Genomic DNA, 25,607 nt, shown 5'->3' on the forward strand with positions numbered 1-25,607 from the left:
TGTTTGTTTGCGATCGGTTTAATTGTCTGCCGTCAATGATCCAGCGCTAAAGTTGACAATTCAATTGATAGCCGGTTGTTGGTTGGGATTCCGTTTTGTTTGTGCTCGATGTTTTCCTCTCGGTCCAGCATTTCCGCGATGTTTAATTATGTTATTAAACGTAAATGAAGAGATTCGCATGAACGAAGCGGCTCAATAACGAACAAATGACCGTGCTAATTGTGTTGCTACTTCAATTACTTATAAACACTGTGCTGCTGTTTAAATATTGAAAACAGATGTATTCTGTTGCTATTCTTTTAATTTGCCTCGCACTAATATATTGTCCAGCAACCACAGAAGACCACGAACGATCAAACGAAACAAAGAGTCCTGAGTTGCGTGATTAGAAGCATGATTGGATTGGATAGCACGTGGAATCATCAATCGCCAACTGTAACACCGGTGTGGAATCGGGGTCGCCGGTACGACGACAAACAAAAGTGTAAAGCCAATCGCATTCCAGCTAAAACACCGTCAATCATACAACCTTCTCATCCCCCCTGGGGAGCCGGAAACCATACCATGCGAGTACAAAAGTTTCCAAGTTTTATCGATGAAAAACGGTGACGGAGATTGAAATGAACTTCCATGGACCTTCCCTGCCCCGGCGTTTCTGTTGCAGGTGTATCGGTGACACCCTCTCGCTTTCATCACCTCCACTCTACCAATGGCCCCTCAGGGCAATTTGTTGATTTGTTTTCCCTACGGAGTTTAACCATACAACCCCTCCGTGGTGTGCCCAACAGACGTCATTTGGCCATCAGCTAAATGGATGAAAAAAGGGGAGGCGAGAAAAACGGTTCACCCCCAATAGAACACGGATGCGGGGTAGTGGTTCCCAATCGAACGATCTTCACACACATGGACGCCAGCTGTCAAACAACATTTAGCAGATCAATATGTAACATATGCCGTGTTACCATGGTGACAAGGCGACCTCCCAGTGAGAGCCCTGTTCCGGGGAAATTACCTTCTATTTATTAAATTACCTCTCGACGAATCGACGTCACCAAGCGCCCCGTTGGCTTGGAAAACTTGGCACCAGAAAGAGCCTCCAATTTCCAGCTTCCAATGGCCATTGAAAGCTAATCGGTCCGGAACTGTGGGTTTTTAGAGGGTGGGAAAGAAGTCACGTGGAAAAGCCTAGACAGCATCCCCACGACGAAAACCATTGTGACCGAAATTGGCTACAAACAACTTTCCAGAACTGTGGCGCCCATCAAAAGAAACAATCCCTCGCTCGCTCTCTTTTCCGCCCCTTTCTCTACACGTCTGTTCCTTTGGTGATATAGAGGCCACCTCCTTTTATGCGAAACACTCTGCTGGTCTTGGCCAAAAGTGTATTCTCATTCGGCAGCGACCACACCGCCTGTGTGTGCCACCAATGCCCTAATGCGTATGATTGCCTCGAGATAAACTTTGAGAGCGTTCGGGACCGTCACCCAAACCCGGGGAACTTTGACCAAAAGTTCACTGCCAGTCGTCGTCGTCGTCGAAGAAATCGGGATTTCAAATCCAATAACCGCCTCACAATTCGGCTGCTGGTAGCTCCTCCTTAGCTCCTTAGCTCTATAGCGGAATAGCCTTCTCGACTCGCAGAGTCCCCCAGTCGAGCAAACTTTTCCCGACCTCTTACCAAGCCTTTCACGTCACGCTCCTCTTTGTGAGCGTTCTGATTCTCCATGTCGCATGCCGTGTCAGTGGTGCCGTGACACTGGCACCACATACGGTCTCTACGGTTAAGGGTGCTGCTTCTCTAATCCTCAACGAGGGGCTGGAATCTGTGGAATGCACACACGCAAAGGGCATATGCTACAGGTTTACCGGGTAACGGTGTTAAGATCCACTTATATCGCTTTATCTGTCCCTGGTGACGTTCCGCCCGGTTCGTTGGGTGGGGAATTTCCATAATCTGTTCTCTCTCTCGGCCGAGGCACCCGGACTGGAAACGACTTTTCAACACATGAGGCCTTTCCTTCCTACTATTTCTTATATCCCGAAAGGGATGGATGCAATCGTGAGGCGGCATTTGTTCCCACTGACAGAAAGCACGGATCGGAGGGCCAGCTGGCAGATTGCAATCGTCACGCTTCGTCCACTTTGCAATTACTGGGGCTTTCATTTTTATTGCCCGGGAACGCCGGGACGCCCAATCGCTCTCTGGCAGCAACAGCAGTCAGTGGCGCCGAAAGACAGATAGACGATCTCGGGGCCTCGGACCACGGGGGGGGGGAGAGAAAAAATGTGATTTGAACCATTCGTCCCATGTCCGGGTTTTATGTTGAATGATACAGGGCCACTCCGTTAGTGTCCAGCTGGCGGCCAGCCATGAAATATTAGTGCGGGGAGCTTCATAACAAATTCATGCTCCATGCTCTGCATTTTTTTGCTCCCTTGTCCCGGAACCGTGTGCTGGCCGTCATCATCATCATCATACGAGCGAAAGGATGCTGATTTATTGCGTAGGACCGGGACACGGGGGGGTTTCGTCTGCGGAAGATGGATTTCTCTTTTCTTTGCTTTCCATTTTTCTGGAACTCGGCCGGTTATGAATGGAGACAGGGTATGCTTCGGGTATTGGAAAGGACCGTGAGGCGTGGTGGTCCGGTTGATGGTTAATGCTCCAATAAAATATCCAACAACCGACACCGGTAAGCGATTTCGTTTGCCATTGTTTGGCTCTTCCATTTCCCCATCGCCCCACGGGAATGGCCACTTTCACCTGGCACCGTTCAGCAGCATTTTTCCCAACTAGAAAATCATGACCAGACAAACCTTTCCATTCCCCACATTCACAGAAAGGTTGAGCAAAAAAGGGGTATAAAAGGGATCCACGCTTCGAGATGACAACTTGCGCCAAAATGGCCACGTCAGCGTCAGCGTTCGAGCTTGATCCGAGAGGTGTGTCCCCGTGCCTATAGCCAACGAGAGCCTGCACCTGTCTCTCTGCCAAATTCGTATCCTGCCCCTGCACACGATATAATCGTCAATTGTGGCTTTTTATGAAAGGATTACTGTCAGAGCCGGTCAGGAAAACGACGACGACGACGATACAACCACCAACTAACTGGCTGACTGGCTGGATAGTCTCCAAATGAAATGGACTTCAGTGGCTTCATTGGCAATAAGCCGGTTAGACTGCTTTGTCGGCCGGGAATGCGGACGGGGATCACCGATTTTCCTTCCGTCAGCAACCAACCACCGCTCCCCAGTCGGCGTCGACATCAGGGGTGGAAGATAAGCAGGTAACCCAGCGAGCAATCGGGGATTTACTTTGGATTAGCTACCTACCGGGGCCTAAGACCGGATGGGGGGCCGGGTCAGGTTCACATATATTCTCATACTCGCGCACTCGCAAGTTCCGCTGGCCGCCGGATTCTTCGTCGTCCTTTCTTTGTGCTTCTTGTTGTTGTTTTTTGCTCCTTCCTGTAATTGTCGGGGACAGATAATGCCCGCTGGAGGACGCGGTGTATTTGTGGGATTCCAGGCTCCGGGTATTAGCTACCCTCGGTACGTTCTCGGTTGGTTTTCATCGAATTGACCGTCCTAGGGCTACGGCAGTTTAGAGAACAACGGAAAGCATCGATTGTCGAAACCGCAAAAAAAACAGGATCGAGGGGGTCCTCGGAAAATGTTTTCTCTCAAAAAATAAAAAAAAGAACTCGCGTCCATGTGTCCCGCCCGGGGTATTTGGATCTAGAAGGCCAGGACTAACTCACGTTCAGGTCTGGGCTTTCGATGCTTCCAATCCAAGTAAACATGTTTGGGTAACATGGGATTTGACGATCAGGGAGACGATGATGTAATTTCACAAAAAAGTTAAACAACTTGTCCTGACCCGCGGCAGGAAAAGGAAAAGAAGGCAACATGGCGTCTGCCCGGGAACCTGGGGACTAGTGCCCAAGGCTATTTTTGCACCCGAATGTTCCAATTTTCTCAGTAAAATCATCAAAAATCCATTCATGCAGAGAAAAAGTTAAACGCTGGCCCAAAACATGTCGAAAAGCGGGAACCACCATCGATTTGCTATTGAGCGTACCGCGTTCGAAGTTTAAACCACTCTATTTACTTTCATTCAATTCAATTGAAGAGCAGTCAAGTTCGCAATTTCTTTTTTTTCGGAATGGCATGTTCGGCTAAATTGAAGGATCGCTTAATGTATTAGCTTACTCCCTAGGCAGCCCTAGCTTTTAAACCCCTTTTTCATCTATTTGTCAGACAAATTCTCCACCTTTCGAGTCGATCTAATAGAGGGAAGCGAACCCACCACCACCATGGATCTAAGCAAATCAATTCAAAGCGATCGGAGCATGTGTCACCATACCTTCCAGATGGTGAGCCAGAGTGAAAGAGGAAAAGCGTGTCGAATGTTCGATCCACAAATCCATGACCGTATGGTTTGTCCCTTTTTTGAGTGACTTTGAACTGAAACGAAGAATGCTAGCGAACGGACCGAATGTCACCTCAAGTCGACCGTTCTACTCACTTCGAGCGATGAGGGTCTCTAATCCCCCTGCTGGGGCCCCTACTGTGGGTGGACGCAAATGGACTACCATTTCTTGGCACGTTCGCACACACAAACACATACACACAATCTGTCGTCCCTTTTAAGGACTCTCGCAGGACCAATGGCAACCAATGGGAGGCAGCTGCCAGACGCATGGCGGTGTAAATTGAAATGAAAAGAAGCCACCAGCACGCGCAGGGAGGGCATTGAGATGAGCTTCGCCTTCTATTTCTTCTACATTCATCCCACCGAAAGAAAGGTAAGGTGGCAACTAATTTTTCCGACAGATTTAATTCCATCTGACCTGAAACCTCCCTTACCCGGAGAGAGTGGCACGAAGCCTGCGGCATCGAATTGAAGAAGGCAATTCGTTAAGTCCTGTGAGGATGGAGCGCTGGATGCCATCCTCCAATCAAATATGAGCCACCGGCGTAAGGATTCGTCTGCTATGCCTCGCGTGGTGCTATGACAGTAAATGTGAGTATGGCAAATTCAGTCCTATCCTTGTCCTATCCGTCTACGGAATGCCGACGGCAGACTTCAAACATCCAAAAAGACATCCCGCAGCAGCAGCAAAGCGAAACACCAGACCCTTAAAAAGGACACATCAATGTCAATCTTATAAAATTTAATATTTCTTTTATGCGTACGCTTTCGCTGGCTGGCTGGCTGGCAGGCTGGCAGGCTGGGTGGCGCATAATCCGGGCGCCAGTGGTGCCCTCGAGTGGTGTTGCTGGTGGTGGGGTGGCCACCGTGAAGCGCATTAGGGAGTCGCGCTGGTGTGCTTCCTCGTTTTAAACGGGACGTCTTCTGCACTCTGGTATATAGCGTTACGGTTTGCGAGAGCTTTTCCTCTTATCTTTTGCCATCCTGGGCATTGCTCAGTCAGCCCGAGAAGCTAGAAAGCTGCTGATTGCTGTGTCAGGGCACTTGTCATGGCTGCAGTTGAAATGAGATATTCCATCGCTCCTAGTTTTTCCACCACTTTACACCACGACTTCTTTGAGTGTTGGAGTGAAATGAAAGTGGAAATTAACAATTGGATGATTGCATCGTATCCCTCTCTCCACGACCGACTGACGAACCGGCGTGGCAGACAAGCTTTCCACTTGGCACCGAGGGGCCCAGCGTCTAATTCCCTGAAAGTTGATGTAATCTTTGCTCACAGGATCAAAGGCTACATCACATGTGCCCAACCCACACTTGACCGCTAGAACCGCCACCACATATGTGTGTTGGTATGTTGGCTTAAGAAGTGCGGACAGGACCGTGACGCTGAGCGGGATGAACGTGCCGGCAAGTGCACTTTGTTCTCGTTGATGCGTAATCGCACTCCGCTCGTGGCATGCACTTGAGTCGGTTTTTTGGTTCTCGCAATTCACACAGTTTCATTTCAGCAAAAGATGCGATTTTCGTAGGGATTTTACTTTGAAGACCATTATCACTCCATTGGGATCACTCATCCGTTCTTAATTGAACCTTCTTCTATGTAGTCTTTGTTCTGACGTGACCTGAATTTGGATTGAAAGAAGAGTGACTGGACAAGTTGCTGGGAGTTCACATTACAGTCCAAAAAGGTTTTCAAACGACATCTTGGACAAATATTGATATTTTAATTCGCAATCATTCAAAGCGTCTCCATGCTCCAAGGATGCCTTTGTATACATTAGCGAATCGGGTACTTAAAACACGCTGAGCCATGCCGCTCCATCTGGTTCGTTCAGTCTTTACAGATAATTCATAGTTTAAACATCTTTTTGCATTGCACACAGCCTCGCGAAACCACGTTCCAGCATCAGTATCACAAATGAATAGCTCGAAGGCTGCCAAGCCGCTGTTCACTTCGCGAAGCGACCGAAAGCGCCGAGCGGTGAAGGACAACCACAATCCAAGCTTCAAAAGCGAAACGACGGCAACGAAAATGATGATGCAGAAAGCCACCACCACGTTATCGGCATCGAATGATGATGAATCAACAGACGCTCTACGGAACGTCCTCTGCGTTGGCCCTTGTGCAAATCGGCAAAGTAAACGCCACCAGAGGCTGCCATTGTTTTACAGAAATATTACCCAAGCGCTACTTATGCTATGACACCATAGCTCGTTGTGAATGGCTCTTCTCCCGTGCGCGTTCAACACTGGAATGTACGTCCCTTTGGGACCCCAGTTCATCCTTCTATTCTTTTCTGCTCCGCTCATTCGGTGTGCTCGACGAAGCATCCTGCACAGTTCCATTCACCACGGTTCTCTGCGTTGCATTCTCTTCTGCCCGCGAACAGTAAGGTTTAAAAGAAAAACTATGCACGCGAACGCACTCGATGGATGTGGAGTTTGGAGCGACTGAAAAATGCAACAAAAACTGTACGAATATCGTCGCACCCGTCACGCGGTAATGCAACGGTTATGGCCATACACAGAGGGTTCTTCTGCGCGAAACCGAATCGTACCCTAAAAAGGGGTAACGCATTCCAACAAAACGCAGCAAAAAACGCTGTCACGAAGGGCCAAACTGTGGAAAAGCCATAATTCAACATTAGTGTTAGTGATATGGCACCCCGGTCGTTGCTGAGCAGGAGGAGAAGGAGAAAGGATGCAGTCGCCGCTTGGTAAGAGGATGATCACTAAATGGATGCGAACTTTGCCATGGTATCCTACCAAGCACAGAGCACGGACAGAGCATATGGAAAAGCATCCAGCAATGCTGGTCCAATGTTGCGGCACTGTGGCCGGCGCTTTAAAATGTACACTTTATGCGAGGAGCATCACTGGTTCCGTTCCGTTCGCACCGCTGGGAGCTGGAGTTCCATAATTTTTCCTACTTTATGACAGACTTGTCCACCGTCGCTTTCGACCGACACGATGACAATGGTTTTGCGTGTGTGATGCTGACTCTGGCCGTGATTCAAGTATTTACAGCATCATGAGCAGCAGCAGCAGCGTGCCTTAGCTTAACCTTTACCCCTGGACTCCAGGTGACACGTTGGATTCCTTGAAAACATGGTACAGGATAACAGTGTAATCTCACACGCGCAGAGAAGGATGTGGGTGTGGATGATGCTGCGAACCGTTTACTCATTCAATTCAATTTCCCAAGAGCTTTTGCTGTCGCTCGATGAGATGGAAGCGATCGGTTGATACACCGACGCCGACGAACCGCTTCTCAAGGCCACAGGCTCCCCGAAGTGCAGCCATTTCCATCCATCTTCGACATTTAATACCCATTAGTGGGAAGGGCTGGGCGTCGGGGGGATGAGCTAGCGATAAAGTATTTCCCGGGCACAAATGAAAAGTCCCTTTTTCACTGCGTAGCACTGCGGTTACAATCGGTGGCCGCGATGTCCTCGCCGGTCGGTGCATCTTCGAATCGATGCGAGTGGGATTTAACAGTAGCGCAGCTTCTTCTTTTGAACGTATGAAGGCGGTAGCAAACCGTTGGCTTAGTGGGACGTAATGCACGAATCTATGTATTACGTTTGGGTGGCTTTTCATTTTGCTGCAGCGTGGGTGGGTTGACTGCATGCAGCTGCATTTAAAATGTTATTAAAATGGGACAGATAGGTGAAGTATCGCTGCGGGAAATGGCAATTGCATTGGAGTGTCTTCGCACAGGAGAGCGTTGTAATAAAACAGATCTGCCTTCGTACGTCTTCCGTAGTAATACAATTTTGTTTAAGACCCATTTTTGATTGCATTTTAAAGATGGAAAAGAAATCGATTGAACAATTGTCCTCAAAAGGCGAGCTTTACTAAATTATTGTAAAAGTAGGATCAGTAAATTTTATAATGTTATACTTATTAAACTTGCAACAATGGGTTGCAAATAACAATATGCTTTGAAAAGTAAAAATGTTCAAAAAACATGTCCCAAAAGGTGAAATATATTCACTACGCCAAAAGAAATGTACGTTATGTGTCTTCTAGTGATATGTTGCGAGTGTTTTTGTGCGATACATAACATGGAACATCAGTTCTGGGCGACATTCTGCCAATTAGCGAAGATATGGTAATTGGAATATGGTCCAGATTTCGTCCATCAGGCTCATCGCACTTATTCATCCCCTTCTGCTCCTCCTTTACACATTTGCCTCAAAAATTCAATTTCCCTTTCACAAATGCATCTCAAATCAGCGTTGGATTTTGGGGGGAATGTTAATTAAATAATCATTTCTCATTTGAACATTTCTCTGCAACAAAACAAGCATTTCTCGTGCCACGTGCCACTCTGATCATTAGGACAACACTGAACACGTCTTGTTCCACTTCTGCAGCTGTGCCCTGTCTCTTCCTATGCTCTCTCTCTCTCTCTCTCTCTCTCTCTCTCTCTCTCTCTCTCTCTCCCTCTCTCTCTCTCTCTCTCTCTCTCTCTCTCTCTCAGGTACTGGCAGATTAAATTATTTCCTTTGTACGATGGCAGCGCGATGTCTATTTCTGTTTCCACGAACACTCTACCACGGGACGCGAACCAGAGCTTGCGCTGGTTCGGAGAAATCGGAAAGTAATCTCTAATCTCTTAGTCTCAGCTTCTCTCCATCTCACCGAACCACTGCTTTCGGGCATGGTGGTGCCAGGGATGGTATAACCGAAGAAAACAACGACCCAATCCCCATATAGATTATCATTTCATTTCCTGGAGCATTTGAGGGATATGTTACTCGGTAAATAATGATTCCGGTACAAACAAACTCATTCGCACAATCACGCATGAGTACCTAACACGGACAAACAGACGAGTCACGACTGGAACGGGAGATTTACGACCGCCGAAAGCTATCGGTTCCCAAAACTGATCCAATGCGGTTCTTTCCTGACCACAATCCACTTTACTACATTCGTAGTCTCCAGTTTCTCCTAAAAGGCGAAACGCTAACATCCTCGCCACACAGTCGACAACATGCAACTGACTGGCTGACTGGCTGGCTGGCTACATCCGGCCAGCTGCACATCGCTGCCATGCTGGTGACAGATTTGAAATTTATGACCGGCAGCCGCAGGAGACGACGGCCCCGAATCTCGAGCTGCTAGAGTTGCAGCCAACCAACACTAACCGGACACTAGAAAAGCGGTCCAGGCGAAAGCAATTTGGGCCACTTTCAAGATTCCCACCAACTGACGGTGGAATTTTGCAATCGAATTTGTGGTCCCGGTCCACAATCCAGTAAGTTCTTTCCCCGAATATCACACCAAGTCCGGATCAGCTCTTAGGCTTGGCACGGTGGTAAGTGTAATACAATTAGCTACATCGCCTTCAGCGAATTCTGCAAATCACCACGAACGAAACCACAAACCAGTGCGTATGCCGAGAGTTTTCCGTGTAAAGCATACACTCGCGGATATAGCCACCACTGGGCTAATCATTGGGAGTTTTTCAACGAACCACTCGCCCTCACAAATTCATCATTACAACATTGGAATGTTGTGGCATGTGGTGGGCAAATCCATGGTCAGCGTTGTCGCATTGCATGTGACGCGTACCTGCGTCCAGTTTCGCGTGCCGCGCCATGAGGTGGAACAACCACCGCAGTGATATCACCAGAGTCCTAGGATATCGCTGAACTCACTGCGCTAGGAGCTTACGGTGTTCGTGAGGCTCGAAAGAACAGTTTCATGAAGTGTGATCCAAGTAAGCAGGTCGAGGTCACTGAGGCGACGGTGACGTTTGTTGGTGCGTTTGGACCTTCAAGTTGACCAACAGTTCAGAGGAGAACAAGCACCGGACGCTATACAGTCTAGTACTCACTGACTTACTGGTGATGTGGTGCAATGGAGTCCGCGTGGAGTCGCGCCGTCCCTAAGCCAGCCCAACGAACAAAAGAGAGAAAGGAAGAGCGAGAGCGGGAGAGAGAACAATCCTCCAAAAGATGAAGAGATTATGACGCCCCATTCACCGCCACGTCCATCACTTGACCGTCGCGCTGTTTGTTTGTACTTTTTTTCTGCGCTCTTTTTTTTGGCCTTTTACTTGGCATACCGTCTGTCTGTGTATGCTTTTTATGCTTTCCGGAAGTTTTTGTTCATACCGTACCGTGGCGGTGCTTAAAGCCTGGCGTGCACGCGATAGCGCTAGCCAGGGCCAGTTACTGTTTTGTGTTTACTTTCTCCCACTACAACCGTGGCTACCGGAGACGGACTGCCTATCTACCTTCCGTTCGCCACGGATGCCGCAGTTGTTGGGTTTGCTCGTTAAAGTTAGTCCAAGGTCCCGGCGCTCGCCATCTCCTGAAGTGCATGGGGATTTTGAGGCAGCAGCAGCAGCAGCAACGCAAAAAAAAACCCAGTGCCGCATAATAAAGGAATTACTTGGCCCTACGGAGTGGTAGAGAGCATTAGCAGACTTTGCCCTAGCGAGGGAGAGCCTAGCCGCGAAGCATAGCTGACGAAATCTTCTCCTTTTTTAATTTTGTGAAATCCCCCCCTCCTGAGACCTTAGTGAGGCGTGACGGTGACGATTTACTGCGGCACAGCATGAAATTGAAATGTTCTGTCCATCCAATTGGTTCTAAGAGCTTAATGCGCGTAAAATGGAGCACCGGTGGTCCTCGGGTGCAGACCGCTGAGTTTGATTTGCTTTCACGTTTGCGAGGTCCGTGACCATGCTTCCGGATACTTTCGTTAATTAAATGATCAACCGGCCTCGCCGTGTGAGCGTCTGCCGTTGGACCTGTTCCTTGTTCCATGTCCTCCGCGGTCTAGCTGGCGCAGCCTTTTTTGTGCCACTCTTGCTCGCCACAGACCACAGCCACGGAGATAAACAAAGCAGCGCATTTTTTATGCCAAAAAACCGACCATTGTCTCGGCCTTGTGTTCGGTTCGCTTTGCACAAGGAAACCGAATAAATTCCTTGCCGGAATTCTTTGTGGTCTAATCGAATTGAAGTCACATCCTGTATCCCATAGACCCACAGGGGGCTTCGGCGAAAGAGTTTGAGCGAAAGTTCTCTGACAGCAAGCGGCTGTGGTAGCATTTGGAATTTGAAATTGTTTTGGAATTTCATCAACTAACCCCCCATCCACGTCACCCACCGCGAACGATACGATTGGAGAGGGTGCAATTCGTCGCAAACAATTCGGTAAACCGCGAAATTCGTTCGCTATTTCCGAAAGTGTAGTCAGCTCACGATAAAACGGGGATTCTCGCACGTATCGTGACTGGAATGGGAAATGTTTTCCTACGAGCAAAACGGAAGCTCAATGTTTTGTTTCTAAACTTTCATTAGCTGCTCTCCTCACATCGCAACACAATGCAGCTAGTTGTTGAACATTAAATTGTGTTCCACGTTCTCCGGAACACTGACAACGCGGTAAAGCACAAGCGCGGCAAACACTCACTTCCTATCGGATGTTGGCCAATGAAGAACCGGTCCCCTGTTTGCCAATCGCCAACCACCAAAATCAATCAAAACCCTGGGCGTACACCGGAACACCGGGAAACAAGAGCTTCGCTATACTGTCACGATGCTTTAGGTGCACCTTGTACCCGTTAATAGCCACCCGATTTGACAAACTATTCGCGACGCGATACGTCCATTTTGTGTCAGCATTAGGGGTGGACGAGTTGCGATACGCGATCCCGGGAGCGTTGTCGATAGTAAACCTCTTTTGAGGTCTTTTTTGTCACACGAATTTTGAGGCCAATGCTTGGCGAGACCGTGATGATGATGGTGATGATGATGATGATGAGGGTTTAGTATAGAAATTCGAAGGGACACCCACATAAGCGTTCGTCCAAAAATGGTGCCAGTGACATGGACGTTAAACTAATATTTGATGTCGTCTTTCTAGTTGCGTGGCAAGGGTTGCGGGAATGTTGTCGGATTTTATTGCTGTTACCCAGGTGAACGCGTCCCCCTTTGCACATCGTGGCCGTTCACCGTGATCAATAAATGATGCGACTGGACTGAACAATGTCAACGAAGCGAGCAATCGATGGAACAGTGCTTGGTGGTTACTCTTGCTCCGTAATTACCATGCGTGTACACTGTCCCCGCTTTGGAATTTACGCTTATAAATTGTTTAATAATAAGCGAAATGCACATTAAACGTGAAATTGAATTTTGATTCCAATTGATTTTTGCTCCTCATTTTCAGCTTGATCAATCTTCCGCTTCGTCTGATTTCGACATCATAGCAATTAGCATCACTATCATCGACGTGCCTCGATGATTTATCACACACATGCAGGAGTGATAATCTGTGCATCAGCAACATGACCTCAGGCGCACGTTATGCTGATGCTAATTTCTGTCCATAAATTCTAATAAACGGCAAACAAAATGGAATAATTATCCATTTATGAAATTGATTTGCATTAACATAGAAAAGCAATAAATGTCAAGCATGGGCCTGTGTGCCCTTACCGATTAAACAAATGGTCATGCTTTAGCTGGTCATAGCTTTAGCATTACACAAAAACGACCTTAAACGCGACTTAATGGTTTCATTTTGAGCAGGCAAGTAAAATTATACCTTGCGACGAATGAATGTAAATTTCCGTTTCCGTTTTTCATCTACCTACCATGTTGCAGCGAGCTCGCAGCTACCGGAAGCCATCAGTCACTGTGTTGGCCCGGTGGGAGGGTGACGCACTTTCCAGCCCATTGCATTGCGTGTGACTCGACCAAGTTGTAGCAAGGGAACTCGTGCGTATCCCATTATGATGTGATTTTTTCCAGCGAGGAAAAAGGGCAACATTTTAACATTACACTCTTTACGCACCATCGCCGCGTGCGTGCGTGCGGCCGGGAGTCGAGATCGATACTCGAAGTCCATTCCAAGCTCCACAAATTGGTGCAATCATTTAATTCCAACGATTTGCCCCCACCAGCAGCTCATTGGCAGGGCTGAAGAGCCTTCACGGACTACAAATCGAACAAAAAAATCTCAATCGAAACCAGACAATGGCGAATGGCGACAAGGGCGAAGGGTTGGGCATACGACAACAGCTCCAAGGAATGCCATCAATGAAGCTAATCTCTCGCCCCGCCACGGAGACGGAGACGGGGAGCTGCTGCTGCAAACAAAGGCAACACAGCGAGCCATTCCAACCATTTTCCACGCACACACTCGCGTACATGGAGGCGCCCAGTCACAATGGAGGCGCATGGTGTTTCACGATTTTCAGGGTTTTTTCTGGGTCGTAGCGGCTTTGAGTGAATCAGTCGTCGATCAGACGACCAACGGCTATTGACCAGTGGGTGAGGGAAGGTTAGGATCGAACGGAAAATGCCAATAAAATCGGCATCCCGCCCAAACGCACCAACCCCTTGCTGATCGAACGAGAAAGACAATGTTTTTGGCGGATCGACGCAGGGAGAGTGCGCAGCCTACGAGTGCGCCATTTGTCTCCATGGTCTTGGTTTGGCTTCGACCGGCCCGTGGCTGTGTCGTGTCCAAATGTCAGCCACCCCGCCCACGGGAGGGTGCGAGTCACATATTAGTCGTGCAAAGCACGGAATGTGGATCTCATGGACTTAGCGGGCCTTCTTCTTTGTGTTCCGGATTCGTGGCCGGGCCCCACAACGAGACGACAACGACGACGCGTCCGATGGCCAACTCGGTTGCACGATGGTATTCCTTTTTGGGGTGCCCAGGATGACGGTCTCTTGTCTCAGCGAGAGATACCGCCAAACGAAGCCACGGCCACGCTAATCCTTCACTGTCTGGCTCGCTCCTGTTGTGTTTGTGTGCGCGTGCGAGGTTAGCGAAGTCATAAATAAACAACCCGAAGACAACAATGAGGAAGCGTGGCTGTGGCTCGAGATGAATCGATTGCGACAGTCCCAGCACACCAGCCACAGAGCCAGAACAGGGAGCGTACAGCGAGACTCCCAAAAAAAACGTATAAGAAATGCAATCAATCGTAATCTCGGAAGCCACACAAACACCGATACAGCGCCAGCATGCACAGCGATCGACGATTGCCAGGATGTCATTCCCTTGTTCCCTTCCGTGCCTTTGGGGTATCGCCGCGGTCGAGCGAGGTGTCCGAAAGCGCGGGCTCGAAACTCAATAAATCATCTTCCCATCAATCACAAAAGTTGTTCTGCAACCATTTTTTTCACGCTATTCCCGTCGCTCTTACTCTCCCTCTTTTATGCTCTTTTCATTCCCTTTTCGCGTTTTGTTTGATCCTCTGCGGGAACACGGTAAGGTTATGGGTAGCGTACATTAAAGAGAGCGCGCCACAACATTGCGCCACACGCAACACAAGTTCAGATCAATTTGCTGGCCAATTTGGTGGGATAAATGAATACCGGTGAAGCGTGACAGCAACGGTAAAGTTTTCAGCGACCAGTGCCAGTGTCTGGCCATTAAATCAATGGAACAATTTCAATTAGCTAGTTTTATGCTCGATTTTATGCTCGATGCTTTCGGGCGCTTCATTTGGAGTTTCTTGGTCTTGCTTGGTTTACTTTAATATTGGAGAATAAAACAAACTTCTTCTCGTGGGCACTACCCAGCGGTAGGAATGTTGATCACAGGGCGCAAACTTTATTTTTTTTAACATATATAAGGACGGACGAGCCGTATGTTTAGACGCAAACTTTATGCTTAGCTTTTATCTTCCTCTCTTATCACCTCCATTGATTGTGTTTGTCTCCGTTTTTGTGAATTTCCCTTTGTACTCTATTCCATCTACTGCCATCAAACCAAATGGGAAAACGGGCAAACAGAAAAGAAAGGAGCAAAGGCACTGGTCAAGCCGAAGCATCCATCAGTTTTGATCGATTTTCGTTTCCGCTCGGATGGACCATTTGGAACCGGACAAAGGACGACCCTCGAACGATCCCGTTGTTCCCAGAGACAAACACAAACACACTGATGGTCACCGGAGTTGGCCACTCCAGGGGCTACACAACTGCGGAATGCAATTTTCCGAAGTGAACGGGGCGGAAAAAAAATACATTTCATAAAAGCAACGCAAAGCAGCATAATGAATGCCACCACTCCGCCGGAACTGGACGCACCCTCAGCAGAAAAAAAGGGAAACCGGAATCCCGAAGCGGGCGAAAGGAAAACAAATATTTCCACATCAAGTCGACCATTATGATGACGGCGCGGAATACCTCGGGGCACGTCGTTCTCCAGGGTTCGAGCTCGTTTACCCCGGATGCCTCCGCACCTTCCCCATCGGAAAACCCTTATCTCAAACGAACTATTTCCGATTCGCAATCGTCAACACACGACACATTTCATCATCATCATCACGCAAAACACCCAATAAATGTATCGTTCCGTTCAGTTGGTTGTGGTGTTTTTGGGGCAGAGGACGAGGTCATCCGTACCGGCTGGCCGGCACCGACTTCCATCGTGATCCCTCGCCATGGGGAACAACCCTACGCACCACTGAACGGAAAATCATTTGTGAGGCAAGGGCATAATCATTGCTGTCGCCGTCCGGTCCCCCCGAAATGGTGCCGTAACATGAAAGGCTTGATTTGTGAGACCGCTCATAACGGACCGGGAGTACGGGTCCACATCCTAATTCAACGGGAAAAGCGATATCCGGCCACCGTCGTACAACACTTATCCCTATCTGAACTACCTGTTTCCTGATGTCCTGGGTTTCTCTGGGCAATCAGCACTAACAACCACAACACGTGGCGCGACCATCAAACGTTGGCCAAAACAACGACCAAACGCCTCACGTTTGTAGCGCTGTATTGATACCACATCAAAAAGTTGAGAAGTTATTTGATGAGAAATACAGATTAAAATGTTTACAGAAACGAAGAGCAGAACGTTCTCAGCACAAGCTCAGCGATAACGTTTGGATGCAGTTATGCAACGAAGGGAATTTATCGTGATCGCGAAGAAACTCATCTGACGCGCTCCACTCATTTTGTTCTCATCACGATGCTGATGATGATAGAATTCGTTCCATTCCATCGCGGTGTGGGTACTTTTTCGAGAAAATTCAATTTATCCCTCAACAGCCAACCTCTGCAAACGACAAACATCATCAGTTCTGCCAACGCGCCGATCGAATCGATCAGATTGACTTCTGGTGGCTTCTGGCCGTACCTGGGTGCTTGCTTGTCATCCGTGACACAGCGGGGAACGCTCAGCACCGCGGTGTAAAATGATATTCCAATCGAAAGCTCCCTAGAGGCCACGCACCCATCGAGATCGAGCAGCTCCGAGGCATGGCATGCAGCTGCATCGAGTGCTGTGTGTGCGTCCGTGTGTAATCTCATTACCCGGAGTCCGGTTTCAGCCGAGAGAAAAGTTATCCAATCGTTAGCTACAGCGCAACCGACTGGAACACGGCCAGCTCGCCCACCGGGGGGTCACGATTGCAGTGCTAATTGCTGCTGACCGTTTGACAGGAGCATCGAGCGTTACGTGACCGAATCGTGCTCAACGGTTTGGAATTGGACGAGCACTTTATTACTTTTCAATATTTTCCCTCCTCCGCTGCCGTAAGATACAAAGTTACCAAAGTCCAGCGTGCTGACTGTTACAATACTGTGTAAATGATTACTCACTGCCTTCAACATTAATTGGAATTGAATGCTTGCAGCAGCAGCTGCACGGGAGCAGATAGGATTGGAATTTAATTTCCGTACATCAAACAGGATGGTTAGGATTTCATTTACAAACGGTAAATCGCGTAGAGCGTACTGACCTTTCTTAAAGATGGAGCCAACCAAATTGGAGCATAATTTATGAACTCCACTACGACACATGTAGCTTTCAGCGTGAGAAAAACGTCCTTGATCACGTGTTTTTAAATGATGACATATGAAATGTTTTTAATATTAAATGAAATGAAAATGTATTAAACAATAATTTATGTATTCAGGATCTAAAAAGTAGCTTTTTTCCACCTTCAAGAAGAGTATTCATTTAAAAATATTCGAAGTATCTCAACAAAGGCTTTAGGGAAAGGTTGGTGACCATTTTGGGTAGATCCCTTTTGGCCCTTTAAAGCCATCGTCCTGATATCGCCATTGAGCTATTTCGCATCAACCTAAACTCTGTTTGATGCTCCACCAAAAACCGCCTTTAATAAATCCGTTTTTATTGCAAAATCTAACCTGCATGCCGCTAATGAATATATTCAGTGCCTAGCTACAAGCCCCATCATTCCGCTGAGACCTTTGCTGTCATTAAATCTCAAATTACAATACACTCCCGACCGCCGACATCATCGTGTGCCGCGATGATATGCGCTCCAGAAATGTGTTATCTCCTCTACCTTCAGGCATGTTCTGGCATGGCAAGATCTCCGCGAGAGAGACAAATGACGCCACGTGCGCGTCTTCGCGACACTCGGGGACGATTATTTTTTCGATCCCACACACCAAAACCCAACCCAAACTCGCGATCAACCACGCTCATCAATCAAACCGAGTTTCGAGTTGGTTGGTGTTTTTTTTTCTTTTATTTTTTACTTTTCCTTCTTGACGTAAAAATGATTTCCAACCATGCAGAACCATGCGAGGGAGGTCTATGCTACGACTGAGGATGTTGCTATTCCCGGAGCGTCTCGAGAATTATCGAATTTTGCATCGATTGCTGGCAGTGGGCGGAAATGGAATTGAAATATGGCGCCAGGCGGAGTGGACCAGTGTTGGGGTTGTTTTCTGCGTGACGTAAAAGGAACAGGGCAAGTAGCGGCACCACCACGGCGCAGTACGCGGAACAGATTGGCATTATTTTCGGTAATTTAATTTCATCTCCCGTTTATCACCTCGTTTGTTGTGAATTCCGGCCGCTGGCACTGGCAGTGGCTCTTCTTCGGTAAACGACGATAAAACGTCGAAACCGAACCGGGGCGGACCAATCGACCGGTCGACCAGGCCGGACGAACGGACCACGGTGGACCGGGCGTTATTATTATTTTTACATTTTTATGTGTAGCCGCGCCACGTTTGATCGAGGGCGTTTAGTCAAAATGAAAACCGTTTAAATCAGCTCGGTTTATATCCTCGGCGATGGTGGTGGTGATGGTTGGAGGCGAATTTGTTATGCTCCATTTTACGCCATTTTGTCCCGTTGTCTTCCGGTCGTACGCCTTTTAGCGCCATGCTATGTAAAGAGAATGTGACTAGAACTGGCGTAAGAATAAGGAGAAGGCTGTAAAGGCTGCCATTGACGTCGCCTGACAGTGGTGCCTTCCATCGTCCCCAAAAAGGCAAAAGAAACAAATGATCAGCTTTTGGAAAGCAGCATTTTTGCCGCAACCACTTTCTCTTGCTTGTTCGCGCGATTGTCCCGTGAGTTGGTTTCGCGCGAGGACGCCTTCTGCCTTCGACACATTATGCTGCCGTGTTCGCTCTCCGATTTATCATCAACGCGCGTTGTTTCGATCGCACAGCGCGTGAAAAGCCATGAAACAACAGGACCACCAGCGGACCGAGCGTTTTTGATTACATTTTTTAATTTCCGCCGGGACGGGTTACCTTCAGGAAATGTTTGATATTCATTTTCCGCGATGTTGGGTGCACGATACAGAAAAAAAAAACCGGGGGAGTTATTATATCTCCCCGGTATCCCGATTCTCCTCTGGGACCGTCTGCCTGCTATTGTATCGATGTCCTTTGGATGGAAGAGTGCTTTTTTCCAGAAAAACAAGCTCATAAAGGAAACACATTGAGCGCTCCAGCTTTACTATCAACAGTCGGTCATAAAAGATCGTTGGGAACATAATCAATTATTATTATTATTATCATTACTATTATGATCGCTTCGCATGAAGCCAATCGAATCGAAGTGGAAAGGATCATTCGCATCATCTCACCATCAGCCACTTGGTGCCAGAGCCAACTAGCGCTGCCATGGCGCTCCCTTTTTCTACCATTTTTTGCGCCACGGCTTGCTTGGTTCACTCTTGAACTGACGCTAAAGTTAAGCTGAAACTTCAGTTCGACCCTTCCTGGCACACTTTTTGCCGTCTCTAGGGCGATAGTGGCTGACTTGGTGGTAGCGTAAAAGAAGAAAACATAATCCCCTTTATACCTCGCGTTCCCCTCGCAGCATTGTTTGCCCATTCCAACAGGTATCCAGCATGCTTGCTTACCACGTACCACCGGCACCAATTTGTAGAGACGACTGAAAAGGGACGAAGCAAAAAGGAAGGCGAAATGAAATTATGCCGGGATTGTCGAGGTCCACTTGGGCCGGTGGCTTTTGCGAGCGCCATCGAGACACACAACGCATCGAGTATCTTGGGGATTCTCCTCCTCAGTGAAGAGGTTCTTTGAATTAAACCATCTTAACGTGCAATCTCGCTTTCTTGTAATTCCTATTCTAACACGGAATGAACAAGCTCCCACACCTGCCGCTAGCTGAAGCCATTTGACGTTAAAAAAGGGTCAGATTTGTGTGATTAGCACTTATGGTTAGGATTGGGATTTTGCATTCTACTCTGGGGATGCTGGAGTTGCTGGAAAATTTCGATAAAAAACACCCAAACTTAACTTACATCTTGGTCGCCTTAGAGAGAGATAGAAAGCTCCATTTTACTTTTACTCGGGTTAGTAACGAACACGCGCTTCTTCCCTGTTGTAGCCACATTCGTTGTAATCCTGCACGAAACGTAACGGATCAAGCACGTGCAGGAGATGCATCAGCGCACTTTATGGCCGCCTGATCCACCTGTCCCTGCAGCAAGAACCCGCCACGACACGCAGCAGCTCGTCGATTTGGAGTTCAAACAAAAGAAACTTGTCGAATGAAGAAAGCGTAAGGCTAGCGTTAAAGTTCGAGATCGCATGGCGCCAAATATTCCACAAAGTGAATCGTCTCGCTTCGCTTATCTAGCGCGTCGTGCAGCAGCACGTTGTGAAGTGTTCTACAAACTATCATTTCTCGCCACTACTTTACTGTCGCGACGAGCGAGCAGAGTGAGAGAGAGAGAGAGAGAGAGAGAGAGAGAGGGAGAGAGAGAGAGAGAGTAGTAAGAAGTGGCTTAACGGATAGATGGAGCACGAAATCCAGTGCTTCAGCCCTGATTATGCTCCATAAGTTCACCGATTTCGTATCGTGGAGCATTTTTTCTGAAAATAGCAGCAGCACCACCAGCAGCATCAATCATTTAGCACCGAGCGCGAGGGCTCTTGATCGAATCCAATCCAATCGAAGCAAAGTTCCGCTCATAAATAAATTGATTGCTATTCATTGCTACTTTCACCCGCCACAAAACTCGCTAGCAGCTGGTACCTCGGTTCTGATCGAAGAAAGCGGCCAGGCCGGAGCAACCCGCGGAACCAAAATCCGTCGACGTCTTCGTCATCATCGACGCGGTGTCATCCTTCGATCTCGAGTCAATCGCGTTCGCTTTTGGGAGGAAGGGGACTCCAACAAGCCGCCAAGAACAAGAAAAAACACTCTTCATCATCATCATCTTCTCGAGGAATGGAATGGTTTCAAGCGAACTCTTTCCCCTGGCCGCTCCTAATCCTTTCACCCAATCTTCATTCATCTCTACGGCACCACTTGAGGCATTGCAGCCGGAGACGGAAAAGAAGAATCGAACCAAACGGTTCTATTCTGACGCAAACAAATTATCCAAAGTACCAGGCTACACTTTCGTTCGTCGAAAAATCGGAGCACAAGCCGCTGGTTGGCCAGCCAAACGCTGGCTGATGATTGAAATTTTATTGCCGTTCACCATCACCACCACCATCGGCACCGTTGGTGCTGCGCCGTCAGACCGCGGAACCCACTTTTTGGGGGCGGAGGAAACTTTGTCGTAAAATTAAATGAAAACAGCTTTCATTTTGCTGGATCGAGCGCGATATGATGACAGAACGGAACGGAACGGAACGGAACAGTGAGAACCCCCCGGTCTCCCCCGGGTTCCGGATTTCGATCCGATCCGATTCGTCGACTGGCGAATGTCAAGCGGCGACACTGTTGACGATTAATTTCCATCATATTATGATTATGATTATTCTGTGATTCGTGGCTGTCCGCGGCAATAGGCGAACGTTGCAGGAACAAACGGAAACTGCAAAGTCAGCACTCGTTTCCTCTCCCTCTCTTTCTCTCTCTCACTCTCTCTAACTGTCTCGACCGAAAACGCAATCGAAGGCTCATGATTGCGACGAGAAATGGAAAAGTAAACGATCGCGCATCGTCTTGGCTTTTCTCGCGCGACTTGCTGGCCAAGTATTGGCGCCCAAGACGAAAGTCGTATTCGCACGGCACGTCAATTGCATCCGTTGGAACGAGGAAAAGCGAGTGGCAGAGGGGCCTGAAAGGGGGCCCGAAAAATTGACAAACAATCATGCAAAATGTCAAACTGGAAAGTGCAGAGCCGCGTCGCACGATTTCCACCAACCGTCATGGCGATGAAGCGGGAAAAAAGGACGAGAAAAAGCGATGAAGAGGCCAATAATTGCAGTCGCGCGTCGCACAATTTACGACCATCATTATCGTCACCATCGTTCCCTGTTTTTCGAATCGAATCGAGGCAGGCCAAGGCCTACCGTGCCACCGTGGAGGCCATTTAGGAAGAGAAATATTTGGATAATTTCTTTGACTTCCGGCACCGCATTCCAGGGAGCGATGGTTGGAGACGGCTAATTTATCGCAGACAAACAACGGAAGTGCGGCCGGTGTTTATGTTTTAACGGAGCGGGAACTAATTTGTTTGTACGGTCCCACAGAGTGCCAGCCAGTGGGTTCGAGTGCGAGCGATTGGATCAACTGCAATCTACCCAAGTCCCGCACCGTGCCCGTTGATCCGTTGTGGTTCTTTGTTTCCCCCCGTGGGGGCGGAAGCAATTGTCCATTAGAGAGCAAATTGAATTGCTAGCTTAGCGGTTGATAAAATATGATCATCGCATTAATATCACAGAACGGACGAGCGCGCTTCTCGATAATCAAAATGGAATGATTTCACAATCTCGTATCTACTGATCGAATGCGCATTCGATTCGCCAAAGTATCGGTCGTTCGTTCGGTAGCATCGTTCAGCCAACGTCGGTCAATGATTGATGCGCCATGCGGAACCGACACAAAACGGAAACGGAACCAACCAAGTCGCTTCTGTGACAAAGAGACCATCCGTCCATTCTGTCACCGGCTTCGATCACGCATCAATCATCTGCCCCAAAAATGGGGCCAAATCTTAACAGGATCAACAACAAGTAGCATGGAAAATATTCACGCAATCCTGCACACGTACAGACACGCGCGCGTTAATGCTTGTTTGTTTTCGATTCTATCCGAAAATTATTCAAATCTCATCCCTCCCTTCGGCGTGCATGACGACACACGTGTGTTTGTAGGGGGAGTTTACGAAAAAGAAAAACAAACTGCTTTGCGTTATAATTGACAGAACGACCGTCGCCGTCGCTTCCCGGGCTCCCCCTTTCTAGTTTGTCCGTACTTTTTCCTGAGAAGATGACATGGGGCTTCACAGCTGGTCCGGGCTGGTTGAGAAAAGATGGAGAGCCGTTACAACACTCACCTGTCATGCAGGGTGACAAGGGGTTTGCCAAAGTTCGCCCGTTCAGGAAGCTTTCAAAAGCGTTGATGTGGCCATGACACACACCCCCACAAACACCGGAACACACTGATGAAGTGGCCGAGTTTTACATTTTCCTAACTCCGGCACGGATTTCAGATATCCAAAGTCTGGCCTACTGTACCTTTGTAATGTTTTCGGGTCATATTTTTGCGCCGAGCACCATTTTGGCAGGATTTTGACGGGTCAAATAAGGTAACGCTGTGACGCATTACGTTTGCATGGCGTCATTGGTTAGAGAAAAGTTTGTAAATCAAATCAGGAACAAACGTGCGAAAAAGGCACTTTTGGAGAAAGTAATCCTTGGAGCAAGTTTTGAATTCCAAAAACGATCCAGAGCCTAACAACTACGTCAGAGATACGTCACCGTACAACCCCACTTAAAGCCTAAGGTTATGCTTCCTTTATTGGCACAATAGAGACAAATGGGTGGCAATATTAGCTCGACCATTAGTGCAAATGGCCGATTACGGACACTCGTCGATTGCTTTCCTCGTGGAGGAGAAAAAAGTGGGAAGCGAAAACAAACACAAACTCCCATCCATGAGCGACTCCCAGTAGGAATACAAAAGTAAGGCGAAACAAATGGCATCATCGTACCATTCCACATCTCAACTACACGGGTCACATGTGAGCGGTCAAAGACACGGACGCTCGACGACTACGACGACGACGTCATAAATATCACCGTCAGCACCGATAAACAAACAAACGAAAGTTAATTAAATTAGCAAAATACTAGCTCCCACCCCCACGAGGGGGGTTACTGGAACGGATGGATCCCCGATAGAAGCGGTTCGCGAGAACTTGTTTCTGTTTTTGTTGCAACGCAGCGTGCGCGGCGAGAAGGGGTTCGCCAGGGAGATGGATAATTGAAATGGATGCCACGCCGGAGGAGACCCTCCAGGCAAAGGGGGTTACAGCGATCGTTAGACGTGTATAGTCCGTTTCCGTTGCTTCTACTCCTTCGGTTGCGTACACTACAGTTCCGGCTGCATCTCTCTGCCGTTTTGCAATCTGAGATTGAGAAACCGAACCGAGGAGAGGAAAATTGAGGCAAAAAATAGATAAAAACATCCTTCCTCAGCTATTTAAGCCCACGAAGAGCTCGCCCACTTTGTGCTCGGGATGCGAATGGTGGTCGGTCAGTTTGGGCTGTCGAGGAATTCATTTTAATTGCCATGTAGGGAGTAACAGCGCGCTACTTTATTACAATTTCCGTCCCACCGTTTGGAAGGGTCTACAAGAAAGGGAAAATGGCGAGAGAAGGAGGGCGTAGAGGAGAACCAGCAATTAACAATCGCCGAATAACTGGGACCTTCTTCCTTTTGTCTACACTGCCACAGGATACAATTTGGAAGTAGCAAAAAATAAAATGCAAAATGACCGACACCCCAGGCCACTTAGAATGTGGTCTTCTCTCTATTGGTTCCTCTATTCAGTTGCTACACCCTACAGTTACCGCCAGTAACGAAGTAACGAAAGACAACTCATTACGGAACTGATTCATTGCCTTGCCCTTCCGAATCCTGGGCACGGAAGTGCACGTAGAGCACGCTCTGCTCCGAATCCTAGTAGGTGACGTGGGCGACATCCTCCTTCCGTCGAATAGAAAGAGAAAGAAGCGAAGCGTCTAGTAGCCATCGACCCAGAAGCTAGAGAAGAGCGAGGAACAGCCAGCAACGCCGATGCAGCACGTTTCGTCCATTGCAATTTATTTCCGATCCTCACGTAAAGGCCATCGTTGAAGTCATTGGTGTGGCGCACCGGAATGGCCTGGCGATATCGTCCCCGCTTCATGTGAGCACCGTCATCATCATCACTAAGTTTAAGGATCGCTTTTGCACCGTCGTGTATCGATCCAACCACGGCGACCACGGTGACAACGGTCGTAGATCTTAATCAAAGCAATCCGTGGCGTGGTGAATCGATTCCAGTGCACCGGACACCGGACGATGGTGGGCTGTAAGGCTAATGTGTCCCCACGACATAACATTATTCCGTCAGCGTTTTGTAAGATGAGCTTGAGCGTAATTAAAGTTTCATGCAGCCCAGACCGGACTGTCCAAAGCCAGGCTCCAGCTGTTCCCTTTTCGGTGTGACGAAACTGTGTCGGGGCCAGTCGCACCTACGCTCTTTCTTTTCTATTGCTTCTAGCCTATCGGTAGCCAAGCAAAAGGAGGGAAACTAAATGGAACATCTTGGCTGTAATCGAGAAAACCACCACAAGGTTTCTGCGCGGCAAATTTCCTTCACCTTCGTGACATGGTCCTTCACCTCCCCTGGATCCAATCAAAACAATACGTCGATAATTCAATTCGCGTGGCATCGTTCGTTCTGCTGCTGTTGCTCTGGGGTATAAATTAATAAATTAAAGAACCATCGGACGTGTCGGTGGATGGCGCGAAATTAATGTCGCCTCCAAATGACATGCCCGTAAATAAATTGATTTTGGCATGCAAATGTGGCAAAGTTCGGCCACCGATGTTCGACGAATAGCAGTGTCGTGGTGGTGGTGGTGATGGTGTCATCAAATCCCCATTCAATGGAATAACATCCTCCTTCTCAGGAAAAGCAGATC

The 25,607-nt window shown here is 48.2% G+C and overlaps 1 protein-coding gene across 2 annotated transcripts in view; it reads left to right on the top strand.

Moving 5' to 3' along the window:
• The window catches only part of LOC126568999 (FMRFamide receptor-like), a 56,379-nt gene that overhangs the window by 18,726 nt on the left and 12,046 nt on the right, over nt 1-25,607 (top strand). The window contains exon 1 of one of the 2 annotated variants that reach the window (XM_050225768.1): nt 4,897-5,026. The exons of the other annotated variant lie outside the window; for it this stretch is intronic. The gene's annotated coding sequence lies outside the window, so the exon portion shown is untranslated. Of the gene's footprint in view, nt 1-4,896; nt 5,027-25,607 lie in introns of those variants that run through there. 2 annotated transcript variants of the gene reach the window in all.

This window comes from Anopheles aquasalis, chromosome 2 (genome assembly GCF_943734665.1).
Source record: "Anopheles aquasalis chromosome 2, idAnoAquaMG_Q_19, whole genome shotgun sequence".
NCBI lineage: Eukaryota > Metazoa > Arthropoda > Insecta > Diptera > Culicidae > Anopheles > Anopheles aquasalis.